The sequence below is a fragment of the Propithecus coquereli genome, unplaced genomic scaffold, assembly GCF_000956105.1.
Source record: "Propithecus coquereli isolate 6110/MARCELLA unplaced genomic scaffold, Pcoq_1.0 Scaffold48, whole genome shotgun sequence".
Taxonomy (NCBI): domain Eukaryota; kingdom Metazoa; phylum Chordata; class Mammalia; order Primates; family Indriidae; genus Propithecus; species Propithecus coquereli.
Window position 1 is genome coordinate 1175131 of NW_012150618.1, and position 16039 is coordinate 1191169.

General features: G+C 43.2%; 1 pseudogene; it reads right to left on the bottom strand.

Annotated features, from left to right (window-relative positions):
• Positions 1-10902: 10902 nt before the first annotated feature.
• On the bottom strand, positions 10903-11380 carry LOC105819306 (annotated as a pseudogene).
• Positions 11381-16039: the final 4659 nt, after the last annotated feature.

A 16039-nucleotide genomic window follows, 5' to 3' on the forward strand; every position in this document is an offset into this window, starting at 1 on the left:
AGGTGGGGCCTTTTGGGAAGAGATGAAGTAGTGGCTCTCCCCCAGGAAGCAATTAGCGCCTTGCAAAGGGGCAGGAGGGAGTGAGCTCAGGCCCTTCCTTGCTATTCTGTCTTCCCCCACGTGAGGACAGTGTCCTCCCCTTCTGCCATGTGAGGGTGCAGCAACAAGACCCTCACCAGACACTGAACGCCAGCGCCTTGATCTCAGACTTCCCAGCCTCCAGCGCTGTGGGAAATTTCTTTTGCTTATACATTGCCTGGTCTGTGGAATTTTGTTACAGCAGCACACACACACTAAGACAATGCCATTGCCTCTTGCACTTACAACCACTCAGGATGTGCTACTTCTGCTTTCCTTCTCTGGGAAAGCCAGCGACATGAAGGTCAACCGATTTCTTATATGACAACTTGGTGAGTAATCAATTTAAACACTTATATGTGGCTAACTGATCACTGACCTATTCTTAATGTATTTCCCCTGAAGGTTTAAGATGGACAGGATTTGACAGTCACTTGGATTCTGACCACCTTTTTGGGTGTACAAGAATAAATAATGGGTTTATAATATTTGAGAGGCCCGGTTTGAATCCTGAGTTTGCCTGTTACTGGCTGCATCAGTTGGGTTTTGGTTGCAAACAACACAACCCATCTTTAGCAGAAAAACAGTCTGCTAAAAAGAAGCATATAGGGACTGACCAGAGGGCCGTAGATCTAGGCTGGCCAACCACGGGCACCAGGCAAGGCCAGGTCCAGCCAGGAGGACCCACAGGAACATCTGCTTAGGATGCCAGGGTGGCTGCACCGGGTACTTACCTCCACGCTGCTGTGAGGCGTCCTGTCCTCTCCCCACACCTTGTGCCACTCCTTCCAATCCAGGGTCCCAGGGGAAGCATCCAGTGGTCACTGCAGGCCATTGCCTGCTGCCTCACTGCCAGGGACCCAGAAGAGGGAATATCTACCCCGGTAGGCTCCACACCTCCCACTGTGGAGCTTAAAGGAGCAGTGTGCTTGACATGTTGCAGGTGTCCCGTGAATGATCCCCTCCTCCTTTCCATTCCTTCCCCTCCCCCACTGTTGAAGGCAGCTCCCCGATGAATGTCATCTACCAGACTCCTGCACACAGCCCAGCCACTGCGCAGCCTTTGAGAAGCAAGAGCTGGGGACACAGCCCTCCCTCCTGGACAGTTCACCCCTGTCTGCTGCAGTGGCAGCTTGCTGCCCCATGGCCACAGGATGTGAGCTTTTTATAGAGTCCCTCAGTGGTTCTAAACTGCTGGAAACAACAGACGCTATTAACACGGTGCTAGACATGTAGTAATGGAAAGGCAGCAAATCGGTGCAGGAAATATTCTGAGAATTTCTTTTGGAAGTAACAAGGAACAACAGAGAGAGCATTACATTCAACGTGGAGTGATTTGGGTTCTAATTCAACCTTTTACTAATAGTGTAACCTTAGGCCTGTTGGTTCACCTTCCTGTGTCTGTTTCTTCGTGTAAGAAGTGGAGTAAATAATATTTCCTGAGCAACTTGTAACACAAGAGTCAAGCCAGCGTCTCCCATGGAAAGCGCTGCACAAAGGTTGGCTTTCAGAGGGCAAAGATACGATTGTAGAGGCAAGGATAGGAATGCTGAAGGCATCTAAGCTGCCATGCGCCCCTTCTCTGCTCAGCCCCAAGGCAGAGTGACGTGGGCTCCCTGGCCCCAGGCCCCCGCTTGCCTGCCCGTCCTGGCCTCTCCTCCGGCACACAGCAGCGCATGCGCACAGTCCTGCCACCTTCCAACCAGACTCGCTCTCCACGTGGCTTTCAAAGGCTCTCTGCTGCGTCAGCTTTAAAAAATTTCATCCTTTTGGTGTGTCTTTTCTTTTGCTCTGGATTTGTCATATGGGGTCTCACTGAATAGTTAATGTGGCTTCCGCTCTGTAAGAGAACTTGCGCTTAATCCCAGACGACCACTGATCCGTTCTCGCCAATCACACAGGAACAGAGAGTGTCTCGTAAAAACAGTGAATTCGTGCCCTCCCTTCTTCCCCAGCCTGGAGTGCAGTAACCATGTTTACTGAAGAAACAGGCACAGAAACAAGCTTCTCCAACACTCCCAGCACCATGGTTGGTTTCTTTCTGAAGATGGAAAGTTGCAGAATAATGAAGGACAGCTCCAATGTGTCATGGAGAAGCCGAGGGAGAGACAGCCCCGTGATTCCTGCGCACGTAACTGCAATAAAGTATTACTTCTTCCCTTCTTTTAAGATACCTCAGGCCAGGATTTTTCTCAGAAATCCTGACTTTTGAATTGAATAATGACATACAGACCCATGAGTATTGGTAATTCCAACATGCAATGCTGATGTTTGTTTTTCCTAAAGTCAAAGGTATAAAAATGTCTACGACACTGGGCAAGATATCAAATAACTTGTTAGCTGCATATCAGAAAGGAAATACAAAGAAAACAAAGGATCCACAACTGTTATTTAATGTCCACTGTCGTTCAATTGACTTTGTAAAACCACAATTTATCGCAGTGGCTCAAGCCTGTAATCTCTGCCCTTTGAGAGGCCAAACAGGGAGGATTGCTTAAGGCCTCAAGTTCAAGACTAGCCTGGGCAACAGAGTAAGACCCCATCTCTAAACACACACACACACACACACACACACACACACACACACACACAGAAAACTCACAACTTATAACGCTATTAATCTTTTTAAAACACAGACTTTAAAGACAATAACCTACCTCTGATAATGACGATATATATAGCTATGGAAAAAAATCTCTCATTGGACAATAGTTTTATTAATCCTCTTAAAAGAGGCTCTGCTATAAAACCTTGCTTTATATATAGGATCACAGACTTTCAGAGCTAGATGAAGCCTGGCTCCATCCCCTCATTTCATATTCAGATGAGCAAACATGACCTGGAAAGGTCGAGTGACTTGTCCGAGGTCACCTAGCAATCGTGGGTGAGGGAGAAGCAGAACCCACCCACCTCCTCTGACACTGGCGTCCTTCCTCTGCCCCACCTGCATACAGCAAGAATTCATTTATTTCCCCCTAGTTGCTCCACGGAAGATGAAATACATAAAAGCCTCCCTACCAGGACAAACAAAGCTTACCTAATAAAAAGAGACAAGTCACAAAACCTTTGACAGGAAGAGAGTCATTTCAGGCAGTGGCAGGTTTTAGTCTAATTTGACTGGGAGTGAGGAAGATGCACAGTTACCCCCGACTGCTGCCTCCGCCATCGCCGGACACACCCATTCGCTACGTGTTCTTCCCAACCCAGTTTCGTGTTCACGAGGATTGCAAAAATCAAGATTTTAAAATTGGTTTAAACCTAAAACCGTTATCATCATCATAACTTGAACTTACAAATAGGTTGTGTTTCAAAAGTTGATTTGCAATTCCAAAGTTTATGTTGAGAACCTGGGACTTGCTTCCTAACAGGGAGGGTGCTGCAAGGGGGAATGAGGTGGCCAGTCAGGTCTCCCCAAGACTCTGACCCACTATGTCCATAATGTGACTCCACCAGCCCTTGACCATGTAGGACTCTGGAATCCAGTGCCCTCCTCTTTCCTGCAGCTCCTTCATTCCTCTGGAGAGGAACAAGTTTCCAGCTCTTTCTCTCTCCCAAACTTCACTAACAAACGACCCAGAGACCAAACCCAAAATTCAAACTCTGCAATCTATACAATAGACAATTCTGCAATGGTCGTGCCAATGTTTTCATTTGGATCCCTCCACCACTGGGGGAGATAAGCTTCCCCTGCACCCGCCTTCTGCCCAGACCAATTGGCTATGGGACTTTTGCATACAACATTTGGGAAAATCTTGTATTGCAATCTAGCTGGCAATGAAGGTTCCTGAAAATTCTACCACTTTCCTCCTAATTCCAGGATACTTAGTTAAATAGTTTACACTTGCCTCAGTGAGATAAACACAGACTTGAGTCAGGGGATACATGAGTTTAAATCCCGGCACTGCCCTTTCTAGCGTGTCCCCTCCCTAAGATCATTCACGTTTGGGAACTTTCGGATCTGGTGCTCTGTGCTTTCCACCATTCAGCACCAATCTCCCTTCAGGAGCCGCCCTTCCCCGCGTGCCAGGCCTGATTGCCGATGCAATTGCTCCACTCACTTATGTCCTCATTGCATTCTAGTTGTTTATGTAATTTGTGTTATTTACTTACTAAAAAATAAGCTCCTTGAAGACAGGGCCTTCGGCCGACACGCCTTATACCTTCTACAGCGGCTCATGCACTGAGTCTTTGACGTCATGGGTGCTCACTGAATATTGGTTGAATGGAATTGATCGTGAGTTAAGACTCCTAATTTAGACTGCCACTGGCAAGTGCCCTGTCGCCAATATATTTGCCCCAGGTAGAAAGCAGAGGAAGGTAAAATAAGAAATCCTAACCAACGGAATGGCGATCTTGCAAAGGTTTCTTTCAAGGCTAACTCTTCCCAGTCCCATGGGTGGAGAGGGGCGGTGGCTGTCTTCCTGGGGGGACAGAGGAATGAAGGGAAGGCAGATTGGGCTCTCCCACCCTGATCTGGGGCTTTCTGCTCCCTCAGCCCCACTCTCAGTACCAGGCGCTGCCCATCTTGTTGAAAGGGGCATTTGGAGAATAAGAGACTAAAAGGCACTTCACAGGCCTGAGCTCCAGCCTGCTGTGATACCTACTTATGAACATCAGGGATTTTCTGTGCTAGGGAGAAGGGACATCAACCTAATGACGCACATTTGCTTTCCAAAATAATCCATCCACTTCCCCTGGCAAACCCTCTGAATTAAGATCCACTGCAGATGCAACGATCTCTGTAAGTCTCTCTTCATTCATTCCACAAACGTGTGTAGTCACAGGGCTCAGTGCGGAGACACAGTGCTGAGCAGGACAGAGGCGGCCCCGGACATAGAGGAGCTTAGGACAGGGAGAGTCACCTTTGCAGGGATCAGAGCTGGCCTCCTCCAAGGAAGCGATGTTTTAAGATGGTTTCCTCCCTGGTATGGCCCTTGTATGTTACAGTAGTAATCACAGACATTCGGAACTAGTGGTTTAATCTACCCACGACTGGGAAAGTGAGAAAACCATGTAGCCACTCCACAGGAGCACCCAGGAGTGGGCGCCTAAACTGGGGACTCTTGGGGGAGGTGATGGGCAGGGGTCCACCAGGCAGCAGGGTGGGGAGGTATTGCAGATAGACTGGCAGGAGCATAGAGCACTTGACCTCTCTAAGCTTCAGTGTCTTCATCTACAGGATGGGAGAAGGCATAGACCCGACCTTCCTGATGTCATTCCTATTGGCATTCCCGAGCAGATTAGGGAGCAATGGGAAGCATAACCGCTAACACTCACATAGCACCCAACCATCTTACACTCGGGCAGGTCCCTGTTTCCCAACAGCGGCAGGTGGGTCTGTGAGAGTCCTTCCCGCTCTTACTCACCCCTCCTAGTAACCTGGAGTCTGCGTTTCTAGTAGCATCCACAGGCCGGAATTAGGAAGGACCCATAGCCAATGCATGAAGCAAAGCTTATCAGTGAATGGGGTTTAATGAATCACCAACCCCTGGCCACACAGCGAAAGCAGCAGGCAAGTTCCTGAGCTCGAAATTTGACTTGCTCGCTCTGAGGCCGCCTCCGTACCTGCCAAAGGGCCTTCAGTTGCTGGATTCCAGGCTTTGGATCCCACCTCTTTAAACAGCCCTTCAAACTTCACATGTGTTATCTGGTTTGATCTTTCTAACCACTTGAGGCAAGTAGGATGGGCATTCAGATCTCCTTCTTTCTCACGTTTTACATACATTTACATACATTTCTCCACTGCTGAGAGACTGAGACAGGAAATCCATTGCTCAGGTGGCACAGTTGGTCAGTGGTGCCATGGGGACTAGAACCATGGACCATCCTAGGCTCTTTCCTGTGCCACTAAGCCACGGTTTCTCTGCATTTTCTAATTGGCCAAGGCTGGGGTTGGGAATGGGAAGAAATACCCAAGGTTAAATGGAAGAAAGAAGTTGAGTAACGTCCAAATCACATTCATACATCAGAAACTTTCTCTTTGTGCATTAGGTTCCTTGGATGTCAAATGAGATTATTAAACTGGAATCTGGTCTCCAAAGGTTTCTCCTGAAGTACCGCTACTGGCATAAAAGCATGAGTGAGCATTTGTTTTATTCCTAAGGACCAGAAAACCCAACCCAAAGCAGCTCTCTGCAAGAGAGAAATTTCTTTGTAGCTCCTTCTTTTCACTGAAACAAACAAACAAACAACAAAAAAAAAAACCACGTCCAGTTCAGCATTTTCATCCATAATATAGATGGATTTGTTTTAATACAAATATTTAATATACATTAGTATGCTTATTCTGTACAAATTTTTTACCAAAATGGGTTCTCCAGGGAGATGCACTGGCTGGCCCTGTGGTTTCCCTCGCTCTTGTCACTCAGCAGAGTACTACGAGGGACACACCTAGTGCGACATGCAGAGACACGTACAGCTCCAACATCTCCATCCCACATCCTGTGGGCCTACACTTGGGGCTTCAGATGAAAAGGTGTGAAGTCTGAGAAAAGAACAGTTAAAAATAAGGATCTTTACGTTTATACGGGCCCACAGTGGAGGAGACCGTCCCGTGCACCCTCACCAGCCTGGCCCAGGACCCAAGTGTCCCCCAGAAAAGGATCAGCCAGGTGTCAGGCACAGTGTCTGCCGGAAAGTGACACATCTGCTCCGTGCTTAACAAACTAGCAAACCATGGATGCTCACTGTAACATGCAGCTGTAGGGAGGCACTTTCAATATTAAACATCACTCCATCATTCATTAATCACCGAGTGAGTCTGTTGTCAAGTTCTTATGCAAAGCAGCCATGCTGCTTTTGATAGCTCATGGCCACCAAAAGGGCTTTTACAGTCGTGCTTACGCACTCCCTTTTGTGCAAGTACCTAATGCACTGTGTCGGCATCTGCTCAGTTTGGGGAACTTGCCTGCGTCAGAGTCGGAATGTCCACGGCTCTCTGTGCTCACGTCCGCCGCAGGCAAAGCTAGCGAGAGTTTCCAGCCTTCCAATGCTCAGAACATGCAGTGCTGAGGCCAAGATGCAGGGCCACAGTTAATGGGAAACTTTGTTATATATGAGGCTTCCTGTGCCTACATTTTCATCATTTCTGAACCATAAGGCAGTTTATTGTTTTACAAAACATCTCTTGCATAAAATCTTTGTTTCCCTGAAACTATGTTAACTGGGAATAACGAGCATATGACAGAGTATAAACCCTTATCACAAAACCAGGTATCAAGAGATCATTTATATGTTTTTATTTAAATTTAACGCTAATAAGGGCCTTTTTCTATCAAGTTGCTGGTATTTCTACTTTTCAAAAATATCATCTCTGTTAGAATTAAAAATGGTTCAATTGCATAATATAATTTCAACTAATTGAAATTGTTTTCAATTATCCATCCATCTTTATCCATCTCCGATGTTTATTAGAGTCCTAATGTACATTTCTTTGAGCCCAATTTCCTTGGGAAAGTCACCGTGTTGTAAACTGCCACAAGTTTAACTCATTCCAGCAGTGGTCTCCCTCAGTATTGTGAAATCCTACAATCTTCACAGGCTGTAAACACGGACATTTTTTCATTCATCAAATACTAGAAGCATGGAAGTATTTTTCATAGTGTAAGAATTCACAGCAAAAAATAAAGGCTTTTATTTTTGTTACTTGTTTTTGTTTTATTGATGTGACTTTAAGCTTTATAACAACAATCCAAATGAGTGTGACAAAACTGCATGCAACTGCTCTCCCAAGGTACGTACATGGAGGTAGCTGAAGATTGAATTAAGCAATATTTTTCACCTTGGTTTTCATGGAAGACTAATGCCCTGCTCCTGTCAGCCCCTGGAAGAGCAGCTGTAGTCAGCCTGCCTTCCTTCCAACTTGCTCATTAAGTGACGCGCCCTCTAGTGTTGGTCTTGATTTTAGCAACCAAAGTCATTGGCCCCATGTCCTGTTTCAAATGTATCCTGGTGGTAGTTTTATCATCTGTTTCTCTTAGGTAGCATCTATAGATAAATCACAATTATAAGACTGTGCTAAAAAATAATAATTAAGATGCATGGAATCCAGAATTTCTGACCTGCTTGCTGTAAAATGCTAAGAAAATAACTTGGTCCACTGCCTCACTTTCTCCATTGCAGAACTTGGAGATGTTCACTCAGACACTCACCTGATACAGATCACTGAGGACAACTCTTTCATCTGAAAGGTGGGGCAATCAAGACCGAGAGAAGTTAAGTGACTTACCAAGGTGGCATTAATATGATGAGTTGGGATAACCACCTAGATCTTCTACTACCTTATAATAAAAAGAGCTACAATTTACTAAGTGGTTATTGTAATCCAAGCACTGCGCTAGATCTATTGTGGGCATTGCCTTACTTGAGCCTCACAACAACGTGCTGACGTAGGTACTATCACTAAACCTATTGTACAGACAGGGAAATACAAGCTTCCAGAGAGAGGCTGAGGGAACGTGTGCCCCACGTCACACAAACACAGGTTATGAACTGGAGGATTTGATTGCAGAACTCATGCTCAAAATCCACTACTGACTGCCTTTATGGTAATTGTGTGCAGAGATGCAGACATGTAGATATGTAGTTACAGACATGTGGGCGTGCGCGTATTTATGTGTACATGATATGTCAATCAGAAAGGTATAGTATTCTTTCACATATTTTGAAATTTTAAGTGGGATCATAACTGTATGTAAGTACCTGCCTATACCACAGAGACAGTAAAGCGAAAAACTACATTTCCCAGACTCCTGCACAACCAGAGTCCTGGATGTGGTTTAGATTCCATCAGTGGAATGTGGCAGAATTGGAGCAGAGGCCAGGCACCTCTCGCACCTGCTGCCAAGCCCAGGTGTGGAGACATTTGGTTGCTCCGCAGAGGCATTAGAGGAGGTCCTGGGCTCTGGTCACTGGCTTTGAGATGTCAAGAGCACGACACAGGGGACCCATTTTGATGGTGAAAATCATCACAGGTGCCTTGTGGTCTGGAGCTGGCAACAGTAGCCATGGCAGTGACTTCCTGATCGTGGCTGCCGTGCTGCGGAAACAGAGCAGCCTTTGACCACAGCAGGAGCCCCTCTCTTGGCAGCTCCCGTAGACTGTGGACAGCTTCATGGGGCTAAACAAGCAGATATTGAGTCCAGGGCCTGGCAAGAGTGGGGGCCCTGATAAACTCCTGGCTCTTTGGGTAGAACCGTAAAGGACCAGACTCTTGGGGTACAGGGAAACTGGATGGTAGCCAGTCTTCGGACAAGCAGTCCAGGTTCAGGGCTTCTGGATGGCCCAAAGTGTCTCAATTCCTGAAAAGAAATTAAAGTGATGCTGGATTTACAGCTGCCAAGTGCCTGATATAAGAAGATGAAAGTCATTTCTGGAGGAAGGACATATCATCATCCCACGCTTCAGATTCTTCAACAGCAATTCTTAAAGCACCGTATCCAGCACATAGACAAAGATCACCAAGCACACAAGGAGATGAGACAAGAATGAGAACCAGCAGAAACACACAATAGAAACAGAAAATATACGGAACTTCTAGATCAGTGCTCTAGTGGAAATATAACACAAACCACAAGGGTGAGCCACATGTCATTTTAAATTCTCCAGTAACCACATTGGAAAAGTCAAAAGAAACAAGTGGAATACATTTTTTAAATATTGCTTATGTAACTCAATATATTTTAACTCCAATTTTCAATCAGCCCAAATTATTATTTCAACCTGTCATCAACATAAAATTAATAATGAGATATGTGATATTTTTTATACTAAATCTTTGAAATCTGGTGTGCATTTTATATTTACATCTCAATTCAAACTAGCCCTATTTCGAGTGTCCAACAGCCCAATGTAGCTAGTGATATAGTATTGGATCTTGCAGCTTTGGATTTTAGAATTAACAGGCAGGGATTTTCAAATAACTACGCTTATCATGTTTAAAGTTCTTAAAAAATAATAAAATGAAAAAAATTCAGTGTAGAGCTGGTGATTATATAAAAGTTATGTAGAACATTTGAAATTGGAATAATCCATAACTATTAAAGTGAATAACTGAAATTAAGAACTCAATAAATGGCTTTAATGGCGGATTAGACATACCTGAAGAGAGAGGTGGTAAACTGCAAGGTGAGTTGGAAGAAATCATCTGAAGTATAGAAAGAGAAAATGGTGGGAAAATACATGAAACAGAATAGCAAACATTTAACACCGTGAAAAGCTTTACCCCACATTTAATTGGAATCCTAAAAGGACAGGTAAAAAAAATACAGAGGGGTTCTATTTTGAGAAATAATGGCTGAGAAGTTTTCAAAACTGACTAGGAGACTGTTGTCCATTTGATTGTCTTTCCATCGAGGGTAATCTGTACTTTGTCAATACTTGCTTTTAATTTTTTCTCCTTTAAGTTTTTGCCTCCAAAGATCTTTAGGATATTCTGCAATTTCACCACAATACGCCTAGAACTGAATTTACTTTTGTGTATTCTACTGGAGATTTGTTGTGTTTCCTGAAATTGAGGATTAATGTCTTTCATAAAATCTGGAAAATTCTGAGCCATTAGCTCTTGGAAAACGTCCTCTCCCTCGTTTCCTTTCTTCTCTGTTTTTGGGAGTCTGTTAGATGTAGATGGGACCTTTTCGTTGTATATCCACAGCTTTACACCTCTCTCCTGCAGATTCAGAGCGAAACTCTCTCTGTCGAATTTTGGATGATGTCTTGAGCCTAAGTATCCAGGTCAGTGATTCTTCATCCTTCCACGTCTGATAGGCTGGTTCATCAGGGTTTTAAGTTTTAAATTTTAATAAACACATTTTTCTTTTTTTCATTCTAGCAGGTCTTCATGCAAGTGCGTATAAGATTATTTTGTTCCTGCATCTTCTCAATTGTTCCTTCCCTGTATTTGCCCTTTTCCTTTCCTACTTGGCGAGACTCCTCTTTCTCTTCAAGGACCTCTTTGCCGTTTTTGTCCAGTTTAAGCCTCGTGATACCCACCCTGCTGGGGTGAATGCCCACAGGGACAGTTGTGCCATGCCATTCGCCTTTTCCCGCTGCACCCGCTCAGGGTAGGTGACATATTTCTTCCCGTAAACCTGGACTATTTGGCCAATTTGCTGACCTTTATGGCGTCCCTGAGCAAGCCGAACTTCATCGTCATTTCAGGTGGACATGGATCGAACATTGTACTTCTCCCTCAGCTCTTTGGAAAGAGGGGAAGACGTAACCTTCCTGAGAATGTGGGAAGGGGCATTGAAATGCCTTTTGCGGTTCTTGCTTCGGTCAGAATCACAAAGGGATTGAACTTCATCTTGGCCGCTGGTGCTTGGGCAATGGCCACAAAAGGGGTTAATAAACATGTTTTTCATTGTTATAAGTTATACTTGGTTCTATTTCAAATATAACTAGTCCTTTTTTACAATGTCTCATTTTTTGCAGTGTTTCTTATTCCCTCTTTTATGTCTTTAATGATTTCATCATACGTATTTTACCATTTTACTGAGAGTTCTACTATCTGGAGGTTTTGAGGGCGTAACCCACTGTATTAAATAGGCTTACTTCAACTGTTGTGGTTTGTGATTTGACTCTTGATGTATTCTGTAGGTTTAAATACCGAGCTTTTCTTTGGCATGGGCTTTTTTTCTTTTTCTTTTTTGGGTTGAAACCTCTGCAGCCTCGGCAGCCTACTTGAGGGGTGTCCTGGAGAGATATCATGTTTGGTTCTGCTAAATGCCTAGGGATGGCTACAAACCAGGGATCACCTTATATTAATTTCTTGACTTGCAGATTCCTGGATCAGTCAGGTAGAGAAAATTCTAAACCTAAGGACAGCCAACAGACACTAATTCTTAGGGAAGAGTTTCTTTTATTCGGTTTTACATACAGAATGTTGTTCCTGCTGCTCAACATTGTTGCTACTGTTGCTTGTTTTTGGTTTGTTGGGAGGAGGAAGCACCTTAGCCAAGATGCTTTGCTAAAGAAGATTTGAAATAAGTTTATTTCTCGCAGAAAATTTTCCTGGTTTCCTTGCTCTGTGGTTGCTGTGTCACGGGGTGTCTGCCAGCTAGAACTGAGCAGTCGACTTTGCTGTTTCTAGACAGAAAAATGCTGGCATCACAAGTAAATGTCTAGGTACCCCTTGAGGTGACTCTGCTAACATGTATTTTCACTGCTCCTTTGTGCTCTTAAAGGTGCAATTCTCCTGACTTTTTTACATGTTTTCCTAGAGTGCCATTCTATATGTTAAATTCCAAATTGATGATTTCTTCTCAAAGGCAGTCTTACTACAATTTGCACAGTTTAGGGACGTTCCAAAAAATATTTAAATCTATTTAAAATTATTCATTAAGCTTCTGTTAGAGTCATAAAAATATCTCATAAAATCTGATTAATTCAAATGAGTTCACTTTTTAAAGGATGCTGTTGTTCCACAATGTGACTATTTATTTTTAAAGCCTATAGAATTAATGTAAATGTTTCTAATGACTGCAAGGGATTGGATTTTGTATTAAAATATCTATCATAATATAATACACCTAAGATTATATAGGCTGATTTTATCAAATCTATAAAGTATAGAAATGATAGGAAGTAAAAGTGAACCTAATATAGTTCTAGCATTCATTTTGTCTAAAAGCTAAAGGGCGTTCACTGAAAAATTGGTTTTTTTCCCCTCTGCAAACCTGAAGATAGCACTACTTAGAAATATGATTCTCAGTGGAATTTACAGGTTAGTAAGACAGTTCCTGGCTGAAGTAATATCATTCATCTGCTTTTACTTTCATAGCCGGGGAACATGTGGTATAATTTGTCCAAATGCCTACATGCTTCTAATGTACTCCCAGAGGTAAAGGACTTGAAGCTTTGTTGCTCCATAAATTAATATAACTATATCAGAGACAGAAATGTCTCAGGAGTTTTGCAGAGCTTTGCCCTGAAGGAATATGTGAACGTGTTAGTTTGCGTATCGAAAGCTGTTTCACCTCAGGAGGGCATCTCTGAAAGATCAGTAGCTGGCTGTACCCCACAATGGCACTGCGATTCTTAGACCTGAGGTTTGGACTTGCTTTGAAAAGCATCGCAGGTCTGCTAAGAGCCACAGGATGAGAGCTGATCAAAGAATGCCTGCCCGACAGACACCTGTGGTTAAAAGCAATTAGCCCTGCCAGGGCAGTGGCTCACGCCTGTAATCCTAGCATTCTGGGAGGCCAAGGCGGGGGAGGATCGTTTGAGCTCAGGAGTTCGAGACCAGCCTGAGCAAGAGCGAGACCCCACCTCTACTATAAATAGAAAGAAATTAGCCAAACAACTGAAAATAGAAAAAATTAGCCGGGCACGGTGGTGCGTGCCTGTAGTCCCAGCTACTCAGGAGGCTGAGGCAGGAGGATTGCTTGAGCCCAGGAGTTTGAGGTTGCTGTGAGCTAGGCTGAAGCCACAGCATTCTAGCCAGGGCAACAGAGTGAGACTCTGTCTCAAAAAAAAAAAAAAGCAATTAGCCCAAGGGACAATTCCTGCTTAAACTCCTGACTACCTGTCTCAATATACAATAACTTGATAAAGAAAATATGGAACCACTATATCTCTGTTTAACCCTTCTGTTAAGTGATAAATTTACCTTATAACTTAGAAGTTTGTCTTTGAAAGATTTTGTGACCATTTGTTCACGTCGATAGAATTAGTTAAGGGATCTGAAGAAGCCTTTTGAAAAACTTTTAACCTAAGAGGAACTACCTGTTGTTATGTAAATCTGTTACCCCTGGCAACCGATCACTGTACCTATAAATACCCATGTAAAACTTCACTCTTGGCCTTTTGTGATTGACGGAGAGCTCCAAGGCCCCTGAGTACCCGCTTTGCCTATAATCTTTATAAATCTATAAAACTATATCTTTGTTTCTGTGTATTCTTTTATTTCCATTATTTTCCATTTTCTATTATTTTCTTATCCTTTACAACGACCCCTACCTAAGGGACCCGATTTTTTGCTGGGGAGCGTGGCCATCTCCCAGCAAAGCTTCTTATATTCTCAAAGAAGAGGAGAATCGTCTGTAAATTTTATCTCAATAGACTTGATTTTTATAAAAGGCAGGGAGAGAGAAGACTAGTCGTAGCTGAATAAAAGAAAAACAATGGACTTGTCACATCTACAAGTGCATCTACAAAAGGGTAGGGAAAGAATTTATACCTTCCTCTGCCTCCATGAGACTCCGATGGCCTCCTTCAGTACGAAATCACACGAACCGAGATAACACACCAGCAGTCTTCTGGCCCCCTCCTTCAAGCTACCCCTGAGAAACTACAGAAGGAAGAAGGAAACAGTTCCATGACAGACTTCTCAACAGCAACCCTGGTGGCAAGAGGACAAATGAGTGTTACTTCTAAAGTACTGAAGGAAAAGAACTTTGAGCCTAGAATTTGATATTCAGTCAAATTCTCATTTAAATAGAGGGTATATTTTCTAATGTAGCATAGCATATCACCAAAAACTTGGCTGTTTAAATCAGTACATGTTTGTGACTATATTTGTTATTTCACAGGTTGTAGGTCACGAGTGTGAGGTTTCCTAATTGGGGTCTCTGCTCCAGGTTTCACAAGGCCGAGATCAAGGTGTGCAGAACTCTTACTGGGAAGCTCTGAGCAGACTCTGCTTCCACGTGCATTCAGACTGCTGGCAGAATCCAGTCCTTGGACTTGAGGGACTGAGGTCCCTGATTCCTTGCTGCTGTCCCTTCCTTAGCTCCCAGAGGCCTCTCTCCAGTCCTTGCACATGTTCCCTACATCTCAGAGCCAGGAACAGGGCTGGCTCCTTCTCATGCTCAGAATCTCTCTGAGTCCTGCTGCTGCACCCTTCTTGCCTCCAGCATGAGAAAGTTCTCTGCTTTTAGGGCTCATGGATGGCACTGGGCCTGCTCGTAAAATCCAGGAAGATCTCTCTGTTTTAAGGTCAACTTATTAGTAACCTTAATTATTATTGCAAAGCCCCCACAGAACAGTACCTGGATTAGTGCTGCGTTGAATAACCAAGGGACAGAGAACATGAGGAGCAGCTCTAGAATTCTCCCTACCACTGGGTATTAGAAATATTTTGAACATATAAAGAGGCCTAAAAGATATTTGCCCCATAAAGATCCAAGTTGAAAAGACTTTTTAAGGAAAGTACTCCAATAGTAAGAGAAACACAGGAGATTGTAACAGGAGAACCAAGGAGGATGAGTACCCAAATAATTTGTTAAAAGTTGTTGTTGTCTAACAAAAAAGGGGAAAATGTGACATTAGATCTTAATTTTTGTTTCTTAAAGAAACAAACAAACCCTATAAATAACCCAGAATTAAAATTCTGAAAAACATCAGGGAAATTGAGCTGGAGGTAGCACACAAAAGGGATATAAAAACATGTTAAATCCTTTTTTATTAGAGACAAAATAAAAACAATAATAAATAAATAAATGTGAATAACTATTGGTATGAGGTTAAGGACAGCCATCATGAGAAGAAACATAGAACGTATTACATAACTTTTAAACCAGCAGAAGAAACCTTCATAGAGTAACAGGAACACAGGTATGCAGAAAATAAACAACAGCAACAAGTAAAGCACAATAAATAAAAAATATGACAGCCCAGCTAAGTCTTAATACAGCAGTAATTACAACAAATGTGAATTCATAAACTCATCATTTCAATAACTGAAACTCTCAGGTTGTATTCAAAAAACAACTAACATACATTGTTTTCAGAAGACATCCTTCAAATGTAAAGAAACAGATTAAAAATAAAAAGGTGGTATATCAGTAAACACAGGCTAGGTTTTGCTTTTGGTTTGGGGTATTTTTTTAGCCTGTAAAATATGCTTTATTGTTCTTTGAAAGTGTTTGGTGTTTGCTTTTTGACTTCAAAACTTTCTCGGAACTGCTTGGAACTTCCAGCATCTCAGCTGATGTAGTCGTGTCTGTTAATGGTTTTATGATCC